Source organism: Aquarana catesbeiana, linkage group LG02 (genome assembly GCF_042186555.1).
Source record: "Aquarana catesbeiana isolate 2022-GZ linkage group LG02, ASM4218655v1, whole genome shotgun sequence".
Lineage (NCBI taxonomy): Eukaryota > Metazoa > Chordata > Amphibia > Anura > Ranidae > Aquarana > Aquarana catesbeiana.
In genome coordinates, this window is record NC_133325.1 from 669,117,770 (window position 1) to 669,140,615 (window position 22,846).

General features: G+C 42.9%; 1 protein-coding gene across 5 annotated transcripts in view; it reads right to left on the bottom strand.

The window, feature by feature from the left end:
- The window catches only part of CUX1 (cut like homeobox 1), a 536,633-nt gene that overhangs the window by 335,398 nt on the left and 178,389 nt on the right, over positions 1 to 22,846 (bottom strand). The gene's annotated exons all lie outside the window — the stretch shown is intronic.

Below are 22,846 nucleotides of genomic sequence, written 5' to 3' on the forward strand. Positions count from 1 at the left end.
GAACCAAACCAGCTGCAGCTCGGGAGAAGAAAATATGTTTTCAATTATAGAGCTGGCCTGAAAACAGAATGGTAGATCTGAGAGAGCCCTTAATAGAGCCATCATTGAGTGAACCTGCTAGACGAAATCCTATTAATTAGGTGTTTAGCCTTACACAGGGAACCTTTGATACTGCGAGCACGTTCTACCTGGCAATGCTATAGCTTTGTAACACAGCAGGAAGTTAATATGGCAAACTTCCTCAATTGGCTATGCAAAGGTCTGACATTTGAAATGGAGATGATTGCAATGAAATATTGAGTTTCAGGAGTACATTAGGCCACTGAATCTATGAATTGCAATTTATTGTGCGAACAGTATAGCTTACCTTGCTCTGAAAGAAATACACCTTTCTCCATTCACGTGAAGAAATGAAACCTGAACATCCATGTTGTTGATAGTATAGTTTTGCTTTCTGGTTTACAATCACAATATATGTAAACTGCCGGAAATCTTAAAGTGATATTAAAGCTTTGGATTTTTTTACATTAAAATGATAAACATGTCATACTTACCTGCTCTGTGCAGTTGTTTTGCACAGAGCAGCGCCGATCCTCCTCTTCTCAGGTTCCCCCTGCTGGTGCTCCTGGCCTCTCCCTTTCTGCCCCCAGAGCAAGCAGCTTGCTATGAGGGCACCCAGGCAGGCTCCTTCCCGAGCCACAGCTCTGTGTGCCCATTCATATAGAGCCACGGCTTGGTCCCGCCCCTCTCTCCCCTCATTGGCTCACTGGCTATGATTGAGAGCAGCTGGAGCCAATGGCTCCCGCTGCTGTCTCAGCCAATGAGGAGGTGGATTCCCTGGAGAGACGAGGCTCTCATGCACAAAGCTGGAGGAAGATCGGGTTCAAGTAAGTATTAGGTGGGGCTTCTGCACGGGGAAGGTTTTTTTACCTTTATGCATAGAATGCATGAAGGTAAAAAACCCTCAGCCTTTACAAGTACTTTAAGTGAATACCCAGCATACCTAAACACTAAGGCTGGGTTCACACTAGCTATGGCCATGGCTCACAGCAGGGGTCCGGTGCATCCATGTACACCTTTTTAGGTGTGATCGGGTTAGAATTTTTGGCTGAATTCGCACCTGAAACATAGCCAAAAGACACACAGGACCCCTTTCCAGTGCCCCCCGGAGCTGTGTGAACCCACATCATCGAGAGCCGGTCACAGTCTCCGGTCGTGCGAATCGGATGCGGAGAAACTGGCATCCAATTTGGACTGGCATCCAATCAGTGAGAACCCAGCCTAAAAACATTCTTTAACCACTTGCTTACTGGGCAATTAAACCCCCTCCTGCCCAGACCAGACCTGTCAGCGCGAGGAGAAAAAACAGCTGATTACCAGCTCTGTTTACATCACGTGATCAGCTGTCATTGGCTGACAGCTGATCACGTGGTAAGGGGTCGGGATTGACCCCTTACTCCGATCTGTGATCCAGCGAGTCTCAGACTCGCTGATCACAAAGCGCTCCGCAAGCAAGGTGAACTTATCCTTTAAAGAGACCCCGTTAGGAAAGCATGTATTTTAACAATCTTTCCATTAGATTTTATGTGCATGTTATTTACCTGTGAAAGCCACCCTAATGTAGACAACCAATAGGCCTGAGACTGCAGCTGGGGCCACCAGCTTGGATGTGAAGTCAGCAGGCCCTGCAGACTCAGACCTGTTGCTTAACTGACTCTCGGCCTATTAGACATTCCTCAAAGAGGATAGGACTATGACAAGGCAGCAGGGACTAGGGACTCCTCCTGGAGTCTCCTAGCAAGTTCAAAGGTACATTACAAGTAAACAGAAAATTCTTTATGGTAAGGAAAAACAATTCAAGTAAGCATTTTTAAAAATTTACTTTATATGCCTTTAAACTGCAGTTTTTCAGCTGGTGACAAGGTCTCTTTAAAATGAAAGTCATCAGTAGATGCAACATTCTCGTTTTTTTCAGGGTCATTCGGGGTCCCCTTCATTACAACAAACTACACTACACATCTGACTAAAAACTACCAACTAACAAATACCCATCCCGAAATCATGACTTCATTGTATTTATGAGAATTTGTCAAGAATAATGATGTCCTGGCAGAGGGGTGGATATTCAGCTTCATAGATTGTTATGTCTAGTTGTCACCGATTGCCAACCCTGCTCAGACAAAAATATTTTGTCGCTGAAAGCTACCAATGGGTTAAAGCTTTTGCCTACACTGTATTTTATATTGGTTTGACATTTGTTCCTTAGTTTATGGAAATGTCTTGGGATATCTTATGCGCTTTGAATCGGATACACCCAATGGAATACGGAATCTGCTTTGAAAAGGAGTATGTCTGAAATAAATATAAACACGCACAGTGGGTCTGAGTCAGGGACTTTGTTTTTGTCTATTTTTCAATGACTCCAAAGCTACTGGGAGGAAGTGACAGCCTTGAACTTATAATGGAGATATGGCAATGTGAGGCCTCGGCTGTCACACAACACAACTGCTAGTTGTGTAAGAATGTATAAAGCGGGGACACCATTTGGGCCTGCTTTCTTGGGACTGGAGCCACCCGGCCCCCTTTTAGAATAATTTTATTAGGTTAATGTAAAAGGTAAGGTATTAGGGGCACTGTCCCTTTAAGGATTTCTGAAGGTGTTATGAGTATTCAATGGGAAATCTTGGAAGCTTCTGGATTTCCTTGGGAAGGCTATATAAGGGCTGCAGAGGGGTTATGGCTTCCTCTGCAGGAACCAGGAAGAAGAGCTGTGAGCGCTTGTCACTTGCCTGGGATGGAAGAACTGGTCCACATTTTCCTGGAGAGAGCGGAGAGTCAAGGGGGTGAGGACTGGTTGTGCCGCAGCTTAGAGCTGCCTGCGGTGGAGGGAGAAGAGGACCAGCATGGTGTGTCAGCGGCGGTGGACCAGCAACGGCATGGAGGGCAACGGGCAGCACAGCCTTCCCCTAGGAGGCTCACACGGCGGAGTATGCCCCCCTGAACGGCTGGCAGCGGACAGAGGAGGAGGAGAGTGCCCTGAGCCAGCGGGAGGAGCGGAGGTCGTCGGCATGGAGGCAGAGCCCAGGAGTCACCCTGGGCAATAGAGGAGACCCTGCTCGCAGTCCCCTGCAAGGAAGAAGGGCGGGAACACGAGACCAAGGGTGGAGAGACTTGGAAGAATGGCGCCGCCCGCCTCTGCGGGCTCCAGGCAGCAGCTTCCCCTCAGCTGTTGGCTCCTCAGAGTGACCTGGTCCCGGGTGCACTATTCAGCATCCTGCAGCCGAGTCCTGGTGCTCCAGCACCAGATCCTGCACCAGCTGCACAGGGTGAGTCTTTGCTGCATAATGTCATTCCTGATATCCTGGTTTACCTGTCTGCTATTTCTTCTGCGCTCCCTGCTGCTGGCATTCCTCCTCTGGGTTTGCCTCCGTTTCTTTTCCCACTTCTAATGTCACTGCTCATGTGTCACCCAGCCATTTAGGTAGCACACTACACAGAGCAGATTTACACCTGCCCACGGATTCGTTAGATTGTCAGTGCCTGAAGCTAGCAGGAAGGAAGCGATGCCAGCTTAATTTTGCGCCAATTGTTTTATGCCTAAAATGTAATATATGGATTAAGACTAAATATACGCCGGGGGTTTTAAATGTAGTAGCTGTCTCTCTGGAGTTTCCAGACGCAGCGTTTGAGAATTGCTTCGGGGAGCAGACGCGGAGGGTGCAGGGTGCCCAGACTACCTTTGGGAGCTGATTTGACACCAGTTTTTGAAGTTATTAGGCAATCGGTAGCTCCTCATACATGGATGGATTATTCTACCGCTTGGAGGTCTGAACAAGCTATCCTGTCTTTTCTGGTCTCCCTGATGGATAAACAGCTTTCTTACAGCTACATTGCAAAGACCCTAGCTGGGGTATCCTTTTTCTTTCACCTGCAGCGGCTCCCGCCTTGCTCTAGTTTTTTCTCGGTGAAGCAGGCATTGAAGGGGTACAGGAAATGACATTTCCCTCCGGACGGTAGGAGGCCCATTTGCTTTGATCTGCTGAAATGGATTCGTGAGACCACGTCGGTGGTATGCTTTACGAGTTATGAGGCTTCGCTTTTTCAAACGGCTTTTGTGCTGGCTTATTTTGGAGCTTTTCGGGTTTCGGAATTGCTTCCAGCTTCCAAGAAAATTTCTCTTGGGATGTTAGCCGAACATGTTTTGATCAAAGGGAGGGTGTACCTTTCCTTGCGTTAATCTAAGAGGGACCAGTTGGGTCGTGGGGGAATGGATTACTTTATCCGCATACAGAGATGTATCAGTGTGCCCGGTGGTGGTGGTTAGCCATTTCTTGGCGGTTCGTCCTGGGGGGTGGGGGGTTGGCCATTTTCTAGTGCATTTTGATTTGTCCCCCCTCACCAGGTATCAGTTTACCTTTGTGTTGAAGCGCTGTATGGAGAAATTGGGTTTTCACAATTTAAAGTTCTCCTCTCATTCTTTTAGGATAGGTGCGGCATCTGACGCTGCTGCGAAGGGTCTCCTGGCTTCGGCCATAATGGGTTTGGATAGATGGAAATCCAATTGTTTCAAAATGTATATCAGGCCTAACCTTTCTCTTTGATTTCCATAGGTTTTCATCATTATGTATGGATTCTGGGCCACTCCTACATACTGGGCACGGAAACGTGCGGCTCAACGCAGGTACTCTGTTAATCTGTCATTACAGCCGGAATCCTTCACTTTGTAATGGAAGGGTGTGCGTGGTATGAAGTGGCACCAGCTATATTTTCATTTGTCCCAGTTGTGTCAGATTTGGCCGCCTCCCTCTATACTGATAGTTCATTTGGGAGGTAATGATTTGGGTAGCACCTGCACTCTGGACCTTTTGTTTGCAATTAAGAGGGATCTTTATTGTTTTCATTTAACTTCCCTGGGTACAATCATTGTATTTTCTGAAATAGTTCCACGACTGATTTGGCTGTCTTCCCCATTGCACAGAGTAATGGAGAAAATGAGGAAGAGAGTCGATCGGGCGATGGCTACATTTATGCCAATCTTGGGGGGTTTTGTGTATCGGTTTGTGGATCTGGAGGGCGGGATGCCGGGGCTGTACAGGCAAGATGGGGTCCACCTTTTGGATGTAGGTGCTGATATCTTTAATTTAGGGCTGCAATACAGCATTGAGATGGCCGCATATGTGGGGTAGGCCAGGCTTGTTGCACAAGTCCAGCTGGTGGGGCGTGGTAACAAAAGTTTAAGCTTCCCGAGTTCTGAAAACTGGGCAGAGACTATTTGATGATGTGATGTTTATGATATGCAAGTTTGATTATTTATAATGATTGTTTATAAGCACTGTAAACCAATAAAATGCCATGGCCATTTCTGCCAAAACATTGTGTGGATTGGTATTTGTGGTTGTATCTGGGGAATAGGTGGGGGCGGTGTGGCCTACGGTGCCATGTTATTAGCAGTGCTGGAGTGAACAAAGGGAAAGCAGTGGAGCCGTCTCATCTGCAGACTCTTACTTTAGCTGTACATTGTCGCTGGAACTCGCTTTTGTGTGCACTCCCATTGGCCAATGGGGGGAGCCAATTAGCGGGTCCAGCAGACTCGATGTCCGCCAGCCACCTGCGATAGTTCTCCGCAGTGACAGAATGGGGATCTGCCTGTGTAAACAAGGCAGATCTCCGTTCTGACAGGGGAGGATCACACAGATCTTGTCTTTCGACTATGCAGGAAGACGGATCTGTGTGTTTCCCCAGTCGCACAGTCCCCCATACAGTTAGAAAACAAAACCAGGGGACACATTTAACCCCTTGATCCCCTTCCCTACCAGTATCAATAGTACAATAACAGTGCATATTTTTAGCACTGATTACTGTAATGTCACTGGTTCCCAAAAAAGTGTCAAAAATGTCAGCTAGGTGTCAGATCTGTCCACCGCAATGTTGCAGTCCCGCTAAAAAACACTGATTGCCGCCATTACTAGTAAAAAAAAATAATAATAAAAATGCCATAAATCTATCCCCTATTTTGTAGGCGCGATAACTTTTGCGCAAACCACTCAGTATACGCTTATTGTGATTTTTTTTTATCAAAAATATGTAGCAGAATACATATCGGCATAAACTGATGAACAAATTTGCTTTTTTACATTTTTTTTTGGAAATGTTTTATAGCAGAAAGTAAAAAATGTTGTGTTTTTTTTTTTCAAAATGGTTGCTCTTATTTTGTTTATAGCGCAAAAAATTAAAAACGCGGAGGTGATCAAATCCCACCAAAAGAAAGCTCTATTTGTGAGAAAAAAAGGACATTTGTTTTGTTTGGGTGCAGTGTCGCAAAAAAATGGCCTGGTCAGGAAGGGGGTAAATCCTTCCGGGGCTTAAGTGGTTAAAAATGCTTGCTACCAAGCAAGCCCACTGGTGGCCCAGTGATGGGCCCACAGTATGTGGATACTAGCAAAAATGCATTAAAAAGTAGCTAGGGGCAGGGATCCAATGTTCAGGGCTCATTTTTGTCTGTCATTGTACCTGCCAATTTCATGCATGCCTCTCTGTGCCGTTTCACGCTCAGCCACATCATTCTCATCAATTTCTCACCAAACACAGAAACTTGTGCTAGCCACAAAATGATTGATGGCTGGCAAATGGATGCCACCCTTCCTCCATGCTGTGCTGCATCTGTGTTGTTAGTCAACAAAGTATGTGCACAAAAAAGGACCAGTTTAGACCACCTGACCTCCTCCACCTATCAGCATGCTGCACATCCTGATTAAGAAGCAACCCATGCAGGCGCACATTGAGAGAAAGATGCTGAGCTAGCTGGTTAAGTGGGACAAGCATCCAGGAAGGAAAAGCTAAGGCATGGGATGTGGATCCAGCAGCCAACTTTTCTAAAGCTGGCCATACATTGATCTCATATTCACCAGTGTGTGGGGCTCCCCTGCTCGACAGAAGTCGATTGTTTAATTGACTTGTGTCAAAGGGACATGTTGGGAAATTTACCCATCAATGACCAGCCGCAGATCATCTAGTTTTCTGTGGATGGAGGAATCTGTTTGTTCAGTGGGCTGAATGAAAAAAAAAAAACAAAACCGTATGGATTTAGTGAGTAGAATAGAAAAGCCTAATGTAATATAATTGACTGTCAACACACTGGCAAACTATCCTGTAGCACAATAAGAATGTCACCACTTATTGGGGGTCAGTCACTCACTTCTGTACTGTAATGCTAGGTTTTTGTTATTTTACATTAAACCCTAAAGTAATCTCATACATTGATGGACTGATGAAGCGTTTAATAACTTGTATTCTGGGACACATTAGGAATGGTATCATTTATTTGGTATCATTTATTTGGGAAAGAGGGGTCAGTTTATCCTTCAGGGCTGTTAATTTTTGGATAACCCTAAACACGTATGCATTGAACTAACCACTCCCCCTCCTTTAATCCATACTGAATATAAGCTACTTTCGCACTCAATAAATTTAGACATCTTATGAATACACAACCTGCCTCTCGTTCGTTCACTCGGTTTCTCCAGATAACTGAGGATGCTGTTGGCGTACCTACAAGAAGGGTGGTCGTCCAGAATACCTAATATTTCCTTTCAGACCCCAACTGGGATTCCCAGCGATTCACTGAGGGAGGCAGCCTTATGAAAAGCAATGGGAGGCTGCTTAGCTGCGTCCAGGGCCGATTACTTGCAGGGGATCACTGCACAGCGAGTACATCATGTGAGCGACTGCGATTAGCTGCAGGAGCTAACAGCCTCTTAATGTTTTCAATAGGGCTGTCTTCCAAAACTACTCGCCAGGAACGCCCTCTGGGATTCTCGAATGTACTGTAAATGCTGTCGGGCAAGTGTGAATGAAGCCTAAAGAGCCTGCATGCATCATGTGACAAGGCGAATAGAGCTCCACCTGTGGGCTGAAAAATAATTTAACTTACATTTACAATTTTTGTAAATGTTGAAGTTAGTGTTAAAAGCTACTTTTTTTCTTAGGTATTATAACCTCGATACAGTGATGTTCTCTAGCCAAACCTGCAGCCCTGACCCATTCCTTAAGCCATCCCCAAGTCAACCGTCCACAAGCAAGATGAAACACAGCGATGTCCTCTGCCAACATTGCCCTATGCCTAATGAAATCCACAAGTCTATGTACACGAAGCAAGATGTAACACTGTGATATCCTGATGCCAACTCCATGTCAATATACAATACACAGTTAAGTCCACTGGCAGCATTGCCTCATTTCTGAATCTCCTTGGTCACCAATTCCAGAAATAGACAACATGGTCATGGAGACAACCTTGTTTGAGGTGGGCATACCAATTTTAAAAATGTTATTCTATTTGCTTTCTAAGAGGCTGATCCCCAAAACCCAAAGTGCCATGACAGGGTCAACATGCAGAGAAAAATCCTTCGAAATCTAACAGTGTTAAGGCCTTTTCGGAAGTAAGTGCCAGCATTTCCAAAAACCTACTAATGCACTAATACACATACCTTTTACAGAGGTATAACAAAGAATAGTAAGTTAAAGTCTTTATCAATAGGTTGTGCTCAATCCCAAATAGTGAAGAGGTTTACTAAAGGAAAACATGTAAAACTGATTTACAAAAGAGCCCTTGCTATATAACACGAATTGACAAATCACCTGCTATGACTATTGTAGACATGCAGGCCCAATTCATTAATGGTTGAAAAGTTGAAAGGTGCATGTACTGTATATGCATATCAAGGAATATGAGAGACCTGCACAACATCAGGCAGCAACAAATGCATATTTGTCTGCAGGAAAAAAAAAAAATCTAAGATATTGAAACTAATAAATGTTAAGCAAATAAATAAGAAATAAGCAAAAGGAGAAAGTATGTCAAAACCATGGTTTTGTGAAGAGACTAACTGATTTCATTCTGTGTGTTGCCAAACTAGGCCTTGGTTACACTGGGGAGGTTGAAGTTGCTCAAACTTGACCCTGATCAAAATTATAGTAAATTTATTGAGCTTGTTTTGCTTCTTAAGCAAATAAAAAAATCTCCACAAGCATGGTAAAGAGGTTGGGACCACTGGGTAGTAAAAGAAAGGCAAATTTCCCCAGTAGTAGAGGTAGAGGTGGTCTGGTAAGATTGTTAAGTAAAAGTTAAGCCACTAACGTGATCTCCACTATGGGCAGCACAGTGAAACAACAAATAAGCCAGGGTGTTAGGGATACTGTTAAATTCAGTGTGGAATTGGACAATACACAGGATGTTTCAGTGAAAGAACAATGCAACATAATTCTATAATATGTCAAAAAGGGGAACAGAGCTAGAGAAATTTTCTCTTTAATTATGTTAGCAGCACAACTGGAGATAGCCTGTTTGGTATTCTAAAAGAGTAGTTGGAAAAGTTCTTCTGAGTTTTGTTAACATTATTGGCTGCTCATTTGATGGTGCTGGGAATCTAAGTGGGAGCAATAATGCGTACAGGCCCACATCAAAAGAATGTCATGCAGTACACGTGGTGCTATGCTCACATTCTTAAATTGGTGATTAACGATGTCAAACAGTGTGCCACTCAAGTGGAACCATTCTTTGGACTCTTAGAAAAAAAACAGCTGTCTTTTTTATACAAACGCTTTCCTGTTTGGACTGAACAGGCCTGCTCTCGAGGTCATGGCCATGAAAAGCTCCCTAGACTTAAGGAAAATCGGTAAGACTTAGATGGTGGAGCAAGCCAAGAGCACTGTGTACCATCCTTGGTCCTACCGTAGACCGAACAAATTGTGTACAGTTCTACTGGACTGCTTGAACACATTGTTGATTTCACAGATAGAGGTGCATGAGGGAAAAATCTGCATTCTGCTTGAATACCATATGAAACCTTGCTACTTCATTTCTTTTTTTTTAATTTGAAATTGCTAGTCCAGTTTCAGAGTATCCCCAAATACATATATTAGCTATTTTACATGCATGTACAATGGTGGCAATTGGCAAACACCAAAGTATGATGCTCAGGGATACATTTCCAAAACGAATTACACTGGTGGCTCCTCTGGAACATTCTGATATTGTTGAAGGTGAAAGCCAATTGACTCAGGAAAGGCTCTCCAGGAAAGAAGAATGACCAGGGAATGGTCACAGGACGAATCCCCTTCCAACCCGCTTGAATGGTTTCCTCTTCAGGTTTTCCATATAGTAATTGATCAGACAACAAACAGCCTGAAAGAAAAATCTGGAGCCTGCAAACCCGAAAGGAATACCGTGTGAAGATGGATTCCCTGTCAGAGGTGACAACACGCCACTGGAGGAATCAATTTTTTTAGGCAAGTCTGTCATAATGTGCTAGTGGCAAGTCTGTTATAATGTGCTAGTATCTGGTGCATACTAGCACAGTATGACATGAAAAAATGTGTAAAACCTCATGAGCTGCTATGTGAAATTATACCAAAAGCTGCCAGCACTGCCCACACTTCATAACCATGTGATAATTTAAACCAAAAAACAGAATAATGAGTGCAGCGCTAAAAGTAAAATGCAATAATTACTGTGTGTTCCACACAAAGTGGATATCCACAGTGGATAATCACATTTTCAAAGTAAAAAAAACAGCCTTTGTAACAAACATCCTATGTGTAAAGACGATGGTGTCACCTTAGAACCGGAAGTAACCAGGAAAGTTTGTTTGGTGTGATGGATGGAGGGAACCCTGCTAACCGGAGCCGCAGACCCGGTTCTAAGGTGACACCATCATCTTCACACAGGGGATGTTTGTTACAAAGGCTGTTTTTTACTTTGGAAAATATTAGTGTATAAATGCTTCCTGTGTCACAATTTAAATAAAGGAGGAACAACAGGAGGAGTATTTCAGAGGATTGATTATTGTCACAAGTGCTTTGCATTAAGCCTTAAGGTGAGGGCACAACTGGTGGAGGTCAGCACAAGGATTTTTGATTATATGCACAACGATGGATCAGAATGAAGATTGTGTGTTCACCTACTATATAATGGACTGCCATATTGTTCACCAATCCAGTGATTGTTACAGGGATATTATTTTTAGCACATTGCACTTTAATTTGGACTATTCACTTATTGCTATCAAGATTTCACAAGGTACTTGTAGCACTTTATAAGGACTGTTATATTTGATTCAGGATTTGATTATTGCAGGAGTATCCACTTTGGGTGGGACACACAGTTTGACATGAGCCTTTTTTTTTCTACCCAGTTTACTACTACTAAAGAGCACAACAACTCTCCAAACACTGCTAAACTCTACTAATGTCAACATTTTATGCTCTGTACAATTGGTCATCATCTTTATCACACTTAGCAATACCTGCTAGGCCATTACTGGCCATTCTTATTATAATTATAATTAGGGACACTTGCCTGACAAACTATTGTGCATAAAATGTTATTATGTACTGAACAATTGGTCATAATCATCATACTTGGCAATATTTGCTTGCCAAAACTACTGTGTACGTAAGGTTACCGTCATCTGTTTCTTTGCGGTTCTATGCAGTACGTTGTACATCCTGGATGTTGTTTGTCGGAATACATTTGCATGATTGTGTTCTAAATACTACATAACAAATGTCAACATTTTGAGGACTGGGTAATCTAATGATTGCAATTCTGAGCCATTGGTCATTATCATCCATAGTGATATTTGCTTGACCAATTCCTGTGCGTTTAACCTGTCATCTGTTCCTATAAATACAACACAAAGTATAGTATTTTCTGTGAAGCTGCGATAATAAAAATAAATGCAATGTTGTTAGATGAAGACTTTAGTAGTCAATTTAATAAGATATTTCTCACACACACACACACCATGGATATACGAAATCACATTCTGCAACTCCTCCTGAGCATAGGGATACCCCTTGTTTGAGACTGTACAAGGTTTAACCTGTTTATGTATCAGGCATTGTAACTTGTGTATCACAAAAATCAACCAACATTGTACTAAAAACAGTGTACTGTAATGGTAGCTTCTTTACGAGTGATCATAGCATATAGCTTAGTGTAGGGTCATCTATAGCAGTTCCTATTCCTATAAGCCAAACAAGGCTAGCCTACTGGTACATGGCTGCCTCTAGGAATGGTATGTTCACTGGCCAGGAAGTACAGGAGACTTAATAATAGGTGAACAAAATAGTTTCTGAGGTTCCAAGAGGGCAGCTGTCTGAAGGGGATAGCCGGGACTGCTCTTTCACAGGAACAGTCAGTGGTACGTACAGATGTGTCAGCTGAGGTGGCAGGCAGCGACATGGCCAATAAATAGAACAGGGTCAGTACAGGCTGCAGACAGAGGTAACACACTGTATTGTGGTGGTAATCTGGAACACTATTGCTAGCTGCACTGGCTCTGGTGACACTGGCACTGGTGTGGCTAGCGATCAGGAACATTGTTGCTGGCTGCACTGGTCTGGTGACACTGGGACTGGTGTGGCTTGCAATCAAGAACATTGTTGCTGGCTGTAATTGTCCATCGACACCGGGGATGGTGTGGCAGTGATCAGGAAAACTGTTGCTGGCTGCACTGGTTGGATGAGGTAATGATCAGGGACACTGGCTGGCTGCACTGACTTGGGGGCACCAACAGTACAATGGCCTGACTAGTGATCAGGGACACCTGCTGGCTGCTCTGGTGACATCCTAATGAGAAAAAAAAAACTCAACCAATCTCTGTGCAAACACTAGGTTTTCTCTCACAGCCAATTGATGTGTGAGGAATCGAAATGTTGGCCATAACATGAAGCCTTTGTTTACATATGTGATTGGTCACAGCGATCAAATGGTACAGGGCCCTGTACCCCACTCTGTGATGTTCCGTGCCACCACCAGACACAAGATGTTCAATTCACAAAGCTTTACCACAAGAATAAAGATCTTTATTTTCTGCCATGTCGCTGTAATTTCAGACCTGGTGTGTTACCTTTGCGAATTCAGCCCAAGGTCTATATGGGCACAAAAACACCAATTACCAGGAATTCTCAAAGATAACACAAAACTTTAGGAGGATGGGTAAAAAAGAAGCCATTGAGAGACAGTCATACAACTGCTAGGCATTATTGCTGGCCATAGATGGATCAAAATTCATCAGGTTCAGCAGCGACTGGCCGAATTTCGATCAGTGTATGGCTGTCTCTGTTTGACAGAAGTCAATCGCTAAAGGGTGTTTAAAAATACTAGACACTAGAAAAATGCACACAAAAACCATTAGGAGGGTTATATAGACACAAAAATGCAGAATGCCAAATTACCAGAAACCAATGAGTATGTGGCAAGCAAATCAAAAGCGTGATTCTAATGACAGCAATGGAGGCAAAATAGTATATGCCTTATACTTGTCACAGTGTTCATATGCAAGAAGATGTCAACATGACCTTCAACTACATAGTGATATATGAGTGCCACCCCCACAAATCACCACAGGAGGAGAACAATTCACCTCCAACATGAAGTATCATCATCACCCTAGATTTTTTTGTAAATATTACCTATAGTGAACTTCCTAAACATGAAAGTAAGCGGTAAGCCAAAAGTTGACCTCTGGATACCACAGTTCAAGCCATTACACCTCTCTATTTATGTATAGGAACAAATATATATATTTAACAGTAGACCCATAGCGTGATGAAATCTCAAATGAAAATGAGGAGCTGCTGTTATCACAGCTTTCAAACATTAACAACAGATTTTCCTTAAAGATGGCTATCATCTTCCCGAAGATAAGGTCAGCTGCAAAAACAAGACGAATGTTCTGCTTAAAAGTGGAAGTAAACCCATCCGTAAAAACAGTTTCATTTTCGACACGTCCCGGAAATGTAACACTTTCATTGGTTGTGCTCTCAACCAAACTGTCAAACCATCCAATGGCTGGTGTCATAACTGATCACATGTGCAGCATCATGGCAGTTGTAGAATAAACAGAGGCAAAGATGGCAGCTTCCTTGGCTGAAAACGATAGGGGGGTTTACTTACACTTTAAGTAGGTATTTTTCTAGAAAGCCATACACAGCTCGAATTTTTGTAGAAAACTGCTGGCACCACCTGGCTTGACAAAAGTTGATTTAGGCGTCACGCACACACTGGACATCTTTCCTAGATGCCATTCCTCCTGGCAGCAGCGTTTTGGCAGAAAAACACTTGAAGCTTTTAAACGAGTTTAATGCGTTTATGCACGTCAAGCGCTTGGGCGTTAATTCATTTAATTGGTCGGAATAATAATCTATTCTGGTCATTGAAATGAATTAACGCTCAAGTAACACACCTAGCGTTAATGCACATTTACACTTTTTTTTTTTCCTGCCAAACTGCTGCTGCTCCTGGACGGGCTGGCAATGGGGAGTTTTTTTTCTGCCTATAATCTCCTCATGGACACATAGATGAACATGCAGGGGAGTTTAAAGCCAGAAAAAAAGAGGCCGCACACCCCTAACAGCAGCGTAAAATCCGGTAACATCTGGTGTGCATGAGGCCTTAAAAAAGCAAATGAGCCAGGTGGAAAAATATCAGCATCCTATCAGATGCAGTCACTGTTCGGGTATTCAGGCAGCTGCGGGTGGATTCCTGCATCCATGTTGTTTTGCATGGATGGAGAAATCTATTCATTTTCTTTTGTTCAGGCTGCGGATTGAACAAGAGAAATCTAACTGAATGGCTAGCCTTAGGCTACTTTAACACTGAGGCAGTTTTCAGGCCTTTTAGAGCTAAAAATGTCTCTTATGCCTCCCCAGTGTGGAAGCCCGAATGCTTTCACACTGGGGAGGTGCGCTTGTGGAACGGGAAAAAAAGTCCTGCAAGCAGCATCTTTGGGGCGGTGTGGGAGTGCTGTATACAGCACTCCTACACTGCCCCTGCCCATTGGAATGAATGGGCCTGAAAAGTGCTTCGTAAGCGCCGCAACACGGATGCTTTTAACCCCTTCTTAAGGGTTAAAAGCGCCCTGCTAGTGGCCGAAAAGGGCTACTTAAACAGAGGTAAAGCGCCACTAAAACTAGCGGCGCTTTACCACTAATGGACCCGCAGCCCCATTGTGAAAGCAGCCTTACTGAAAGTAAAAAAAAAAAAAAGAAACGTTGTTATTGGAAGTTCATATGCCCTCAATTCCAGACTGACTATGTAAACAGAATTAAGTTCTCTGAAAAGACTGTATTTGTTCAGCCCTGCAGCAAAATGTCATCAGGTGTGGATAAGCTACATAAGTAGCAGCAAAGAGAGTAAAGAATATGCACAATGTGAAAATGGCTAACGTGGAAGTGCAGTGAGTTTTTCTTCATTTGGACAGGATGGGCAAAGCTTAGAACCTCAGCCAGGTTTTTCACTGCTGTTTATGGATTAATTCAGAGGAATGCCCCTCACTTTCTGTCCCAGTGACAATGGAAGGTGGAGAAATCTCCCTCACTCTCTCTCAGTGACACAGTAGCAATAACAAAGCTAAAATAGAATCAAATCTTAATGACTAAAATAAATGGCATTTTAATTACTCTATAAATACATGAACAAAATAAGTAAAACTTCTCATAGATGGTTGGAATCTATGAGATTCAAACCCATCTATAAGCAGGCTGATTGTACCTAAGTCGATCCATCGATCGACTTGGGTACAACCAGTATGTTGAATTTTTATCATGCATTCACCTGGCAGGGACAGCTTCCGCGCCCCCCTGCTGGGAGAACACAATAGCTCAGCGGGAGGGATCCCTCCATCAACACTTACTGTGCTGATGGGGGAATAGAGCTGCAGGTTGCAGGAAATAAAATCCCATAATCTATGGCCTGTCGTAGACAATTAAATGTACACTGTGCTGTGTCTGCGCAGCTCAGCATGCATTCTCAACATGCATGAGTCAGGATCATGTCTTCCCCCACCAGCCAATCAAGAGGTCAATAACCTGGAACCCAGAAGTAGTCCAGGGAGAAGAGGACAGAAGTCTTTGAGGGACTATTTAATATGAAAATATATTTGTAGTATAGAAAAGGATGGCGATAAAAAAATGGTATTCCACACACATTCTTTACTCATTATTCAACCTACAACTTACAGACCATGCTATACCATGTACCATGAGCTATAGCTATTAGAATCATTTTAGCAGGGGTTCCCTAAAGCAAGACTATACTCACCTGGCACCAGCGATGTGGCATCCTGGAGCTCCCCGCAGGCTGCTGACATCTTAGACTGGCCAGCTTCCAAGTATGGATTGCCCATTTTATTGCCCGGGCCGATATGACGTCAATACCATGAATATGCAAGTGCCATAGGCTTCAGCACTGCTGAATTTCTACAGTGAGCTGCGCATGTGCAACTCACTGTACAGGGGCAGACAGGCAAGTAGGTAAATTTAAGTGTCGGTTCACACTGCAGCAATGTCCGACATCGGATGTGATTCCCACCGCACTGCAATGCAAATCACATGGGATCTCTGTGCGATGCAAATTCAGCCATACAGATAGTATGGCTGAATTTGCATCGCATTCGGACCAAACTCGCACAGGACCCTTATTTTGGTCCGCAGCAGAGTTGGATTGCATGGGTGTTCACTTCCATGTGATCCGATTCCTGTCCGAATTTGCAGATCGCACTGTGATAGGAGAACTGGTTTGGGGGTGTCATTAACTTTTAAATGACACTCCCAAGCAGTTCGCATAGGGCAGTGTGAACTGTCGCCGGGAGACATGCGATGCGGGAACCCGCAGTGGATTTGCAGGGTTCCCGCATCGCTGCAGTGTGAATCGAGCCTGAAGTAGAACTATAGGCAGAACTGTTTTCATTTTGAATAGAGTAAGGGAGGGTTATAATCCCTTTCATAATTATCTTTACCCATTTTGGAGATTTCCCTTTACTTCCTGTCTCATTGCCGAACAGAAAGTGAGAGCAAATCCCTGCAAATTAAGGGAATTCCTTGGGAGCCCCCATGTCACCAGAACTAATGTCCCCATTGGAAGATTGTCCCTCTATAAGGCCTCATGCACACTGGACGTCATATTAACGTTATATAAACGCCAGTAGCTTTGCAGTGAGTTTAACGTTTTTGCAATAGCATTTTTTAGCACTTTTTGCATTAGTGTTTTTTTTCAATGGATCAAAAACGTTAAAAAACGCGTCACGTTTTTGAGTGTTTATTGCCGTTTTTGACATTGACATTAGAGTCATTTTACAGCTGAAAAACGCCTCTCAGAACCACTAGTTTTGGTGTTTTTTTTGCAGCCAAAAAAAAAAAAAAAAACCCCAGCCAAAAACAGTTGATAACCATGGACACAGGATAACACACTGGAGAGTTTATTGATTGCAGAAAAAACCGTCTGAAGCCAAAACCAGCAGCTGTACAAACACCAAAAAATGTCCAGTGTACATGAGGCCTTACCGTTCTGAGGACAACCCAAAATTTGGAATTTTCTTTTAATTTCAATGATAATGGTAAACAGAACAAATAGGGTGAATCTCCTTAACAGGGGCACAAATCGCAACGAAAACAGACAAGCGTTCTCATTCCTCTACACTCAATTCAAAACTAAAAAAAAAAGTTGCCTTTAGTTAGGCCTGGTTCACACATCTACGTGTTTTTTGGTGCTTTTTGCAGAAACGCACTACACAGTTCATTTAACATGGTTTCCTATGGGACACGTTCACATATAAGCTTTCTTCAGCCACTGTGTTTTTGGAAAGGGTCGGTGACTTTTTTTAAACACAAAACAGTTCTTTTTTGGGTTCAATAGACTTCAAAGGAGAACCTGCAGAAAAGAATGCAGTGCATTTTTGCCACAATTTAGCATTTTTTTTTAATCTGGTCAACAACAAATTGGCCAAAAAAAGAAAAAAAGCATAAAAAATGCAAAACACAATTCGCAGTAAAATCACGTGTGCAAAAACGTACAACAAAAAGCACTGCACAAACGACCAAAAGCAAACTTCACAGGTGTGTCCTATTTACCCATTTTTAATAAGTACCATTAAGTTCCACTTTAAGTTCCCATGCACAAAAGGAGTTAGAAAAAAATGAGCTGCAAAGCCACTACCAATGCCAGCAAAAAATTGGCTGTAAAACACGCTTTTAATAGCTTTTTTCAGCCCATTGATTTGAATAGAAGTCACATCCAAGTCGAATCATTATGATCTGACTTTGTGGTGCGACTTGTGCTCTGAGGAGCTTTGAGTCTGGTATGAATCTTGAAAGGGAACCCTGCGCCAAAATGAAAAAAAAAAAAAAAAAAAAAAACAGCGTGGGATCCCCCCATCCTTTAACAAGGACCCCTTGCTAAAGGTAGCTTTCCGATTCCGACAAGCCCCCTGCCCATAGACCCCCACAACCAATGCCCAGGGTTGTTGGGAAGAGGCTCTCAACATGGGGACAAGGTACTTCGGGGTGAGCGTGTGGCCTGGTATGGTCCAGAAGGGGGGTGCTCACTCCCCTCCCCCCTCTTTCCTGACCTGCCAGGCTACATGCTTGGATAAGGTTCTAGCATGGATTTTGGGCGGGGGGCCCCATGCTGTTTTTTTTATTTTTATTTTCATTTTGGCATGGGGTTCCCTTTCAAAGGGCCTGGTATGGATCTTGAGGAGGGACCACACACCGTTTTGTTTTTTTTTTGGCGTGGGGTTCCACCTCAAGATCCTCAGAGCACAAGTCACACCACAAGTCGGATCATCATGATCCGACTCGGATGCGACTTCCATTCAAATCAATGGGCTGAAATGCGTCAATCAGTAAAGACAGTCCTCATAGGGAACCTTTGATTTGCACATGTAAAAAAAAAAAAAAAAAAAAAAAGGCTTGATGTGGCTTTAGGCCTCATGCACACGAGACACCAGTGCAAACTCTGCTGAACACATTTTTAAAAGCTGAAACCGGCATTTAGAAACGCCCGTTTTGCCGCCTTTGCATGCTGCGTTTAGCCACATTTACCCGCATTTACGTCTAGAAGCGTCTGCAGAGCAGAAAATGACATTTTGCGACCCAACTTTGGGGCCCCATATCTCGGAGCCACTTGGTGCTAGAAACCCCAAATTTGGTGTGCTAGCACAGTTGGACTAACACTATAAAATATGCAAATTTGGGGATTTCCTAGCACTAAGTGGCCCCGAGATACGGGGCCCCAAACTCGGGTCGCAAAATGTCAGGCACTTCTGCAGCAGAGAATGACATTTTGTGATCTGACTTTGGGGCCCCAAATCTCAGGGCCACTTAGTGCTAGAAACCCCAAATTTAAATGTTATAGTGTTATTCCAACTGTGTTAGCACACCAAATTTGGGGTTTCTAGAACCAAGTGGCCCCGAGATATGTGGCCCCAAAGTGGGGTTGTAAAAAACACTTATAAACGCAAACGCGGCTAAACGCCGGTACCGGCGTTTAGCCGCGTTTGGCGTCTGAAATGTGGAAAACTTTTGTGTCTGAACCCATTTTTTTGCTTCTGGAAAAACGAGGTTAAACGCAACTGCCTAAAAATGCCAAAAAACGAGACTGTGTACATGGACACATAGGATGACATTGAATGGGTTCAGGGGCAGTTGAAAAAAGTGTCCAACTGCCTCTGAATGCGAGTTTAACAGCGTCTCGTGTGCATGAGGCCTTACACTGTGACCAGCGTTAAGCTACGTCAGATGTTTTTACAGACTGTAAGCTAGTCCACAGAACGCTCTGGCCCTGGGTTTTTTTTTGCAGCTTGAAAACTTACCAGCCACTTACAGCTCCTAAAAGCCTGTGTGTGCATGAGGCCATAGAATAACACTGATAGGAGTTTTTAAGCTGAAAAAAATAATAAAAATAAAGTCTGACGCTGTAAAATCAGCTGTAAAAAACGCCATGTGTGCATGGAGACTAAAACCTGAAAATTATTTCAAGGGTACCTCCAAGATAAAAAGGCTGAGAAAAGGCTGCAATAGCAGAGTAAGGATCAGTACTCAGGGACAAACCCAAAGCTTACAGGCAGTTTCAATATTTTTGTCCCCTCAGTATTAGCAAGGTTCCCCTGCTGCCCTCTCCTACTTACCCCTCTGATTGCTCATTTCAGTGCTACATAATTCCATTCCACATTTTAGTGGCCATATACAGAGTTGTTCGTTTAGAAAAAAGTTCACAGATTGGTCTATACTTTTACCAACAACAGTAAACTGAAAATTCAGCCAAAATATCACCACAGACATAATTCTTTCAACCTAAAAGATCTTACAAATGGACATATGAGGTGTTATGCATCACATATACACCTTACCAGCTTTTGGAATGTTTCAAGAAAAGAAAAATTGTTACATATCACTCCTTTTATATCTGTGTAAGTCTCACTGACGGTGGTGACAGATAGCCACCAGCTCTCTGCTCAGGGAGCACTGAGGACTGAGCGATCAGCGGTTTTTGATTGCTCAGTTCTCAGTGTTAGAGCCGGTGGGAACAGATGCAGAATCATCCCTTCCGGAATGCTAGAATCAATCCCAAAATGTCAAAAGAAACCCAGACAAGGTAAATATTAAAGTAGATCTATAGATCTATGTAGCTCTATAGGACCCCCCCCCCCCCCCATTTTTAATAGAGTAAGGGAGGGTTATAACCCCTGTAAGGTTTAGTTTTACAATCTTTATCCCATTGGGGAGATCTCCCTTCAAGTCATGTCTCAGAGTCAAAACAGGAAGTGAGAGGGAATCCCTGAAAATTTAGGAAATCTCTTGGGGACCCCCAGGTCACTAGAACTAGTGTCCTGATCTGAAGATTTCCCCTCTATTTCTTTTCTGGGGAGAATCCAAAACTTGGGATTTTCTTTTTAACTTTCAATGATAACGGTAAACGGGACAAATAGAGAGGGCGAATCTCTCTAATGAGGACAGCGAACAAAAAAAAACTAACAGGTGTTCTAATCCCTCTTCACTCTATTCAAAACTAAAAAAAATGTTTGCCTTTAGTTGTACTTTAAGGAATATAAACATAAATGGTAAAATGCTGCATTCTGGAGCTGCTCCAGGCCCATAATAGGTTCAGAGTATCATGACCTCGGTCTGTATCACATAAATCCACTACCTATATACTGTCTTGTAGTGGTGCACCGAAATTTTAGCCGCTGAAAACTATCGGCCGAAAGAAAAAAAATGCCAATAATGGAGCGCTGAAAAGGGGACGGGGTTCGCCCCGGGTGCTGCCCATTGGGGGGGTGTCACCCTGGCATGCCCCAGTCATCCTCCTCTCCTCCCTCCTCCTCACGCAGAGCGGCGATCTCCGTGTATAACAAACCCGACCACAGGGGGCAGGACATTGTTCCTGCGGCTGGGAAATTCAAATCCAGCTCTGTGACACACGGAGATCATCAGCCTGATCCGGGCACAGGCAGGCTGCATCTAACAGGCACTGGGAGGTTGCATCTGACATGCACAGGCACTGCGAGGCTGCATTTGATGGACACTGGTGAGTCTGCATTCATCTCTTGAATCATGTCTGCAGTCTTTGACCATCTCCTGTAACATGTCTGCTAGAGGTGCGCCTCATCGAAATACTATTAGTAGTGTGTTTAAGTTTAGGTAAGAGACTGAGGAAATGATACAATAGATGGTTAGAGACTGATGACATGATACAATAGATGGTTAGAGACTGATGACATGATACAAGAGATGGTTAGAGACCGAGGACATGATACAAGAGATGGTTAGAGACTGAGGACATGATATAAGAGATGGTTAGAGACTGAGGACATGATATAAGAGATGGTTAGAGACTGAGGACATGATACAAGAGATGGTTAGAGACTGATGACATGATACAAGAGATGGTTAGAGACTGAGGACATGATACAAGAGATGGTTAGAGACTGATGACATGATACAAGAGATGGTTAGAGACTGATGACATGATACAAGAGATGGTTAGAGACCGAGGACATGATACAAGAGATGGTTAGAGACTGAGGACATGATACAAGAGAGATGGTTAGAGACTGAGGGCATGATACAAGAGATGGTTAGAGACCGAGGACATGATACAAGAGATGGTTAGAGACCGAGGACATGATACAAGAGATGGTTAGAGACTGCAAACTGTATTTTTCTTGACTTTTCTTGCACTAAAGGTGCCAATAATGGCCAACAATAAATTCATATTAATTTAAAATGATGATATTAATTAAAAAGTCAAATATAATACAATTATATATATAAAAATATAAATATTTTTTAAAAACTGCATTTTCGGCACCAAAATTTCCATTCGGTGCACTCCTGTCTTGAATACTGTGATTGCAACCTACAAGTAGTAAGACTATAAATTATAAATTGTAGATGTATACAACAGCCATGGAATTCTATATACCATTCCGTCACATAACAAAAGATCTGTTCATATAAATATACATTTTTGTATATCATGATTACCAGATCAGAGCATATTCGCTATATGAGCTTTTTTTGGTTCTAGAGCAAAATAAGTGTGGAGACATTTATAAATGCCATTTATCTACATAACAAACATTACACAGTATAATTGTGATGTACTCTTAATTATGCCTCAATTAAGTGTATATGTACATTACACTGAAAAAAGGACAAATAATTTGATGGTCTATAAATCTGAAGGTCTACATTACTTGCCAATTTCATTAAGGTAGCACAGGATGTCAGCTTTATAAATGGCATAAACGACTTATTGTTAATTATTGTAATTATCCATTGTGTCCAATGAGATATGTTTAAATTGTGCTAGTTGTGACAGACAACACTATGAAATATTTGTCTTTGCATTCATATATTTTAAAGGCAAAGATTGTGCAGTTAAATATAGGTAGCTCTTCACAAAACAACAAGAAATATTTCAACCGAGGACACTGCATATTTATTGGCTACAGTACTTCTCTATTCAGATTTAAATTGTGGAGGTGCCATGATTCCTCCC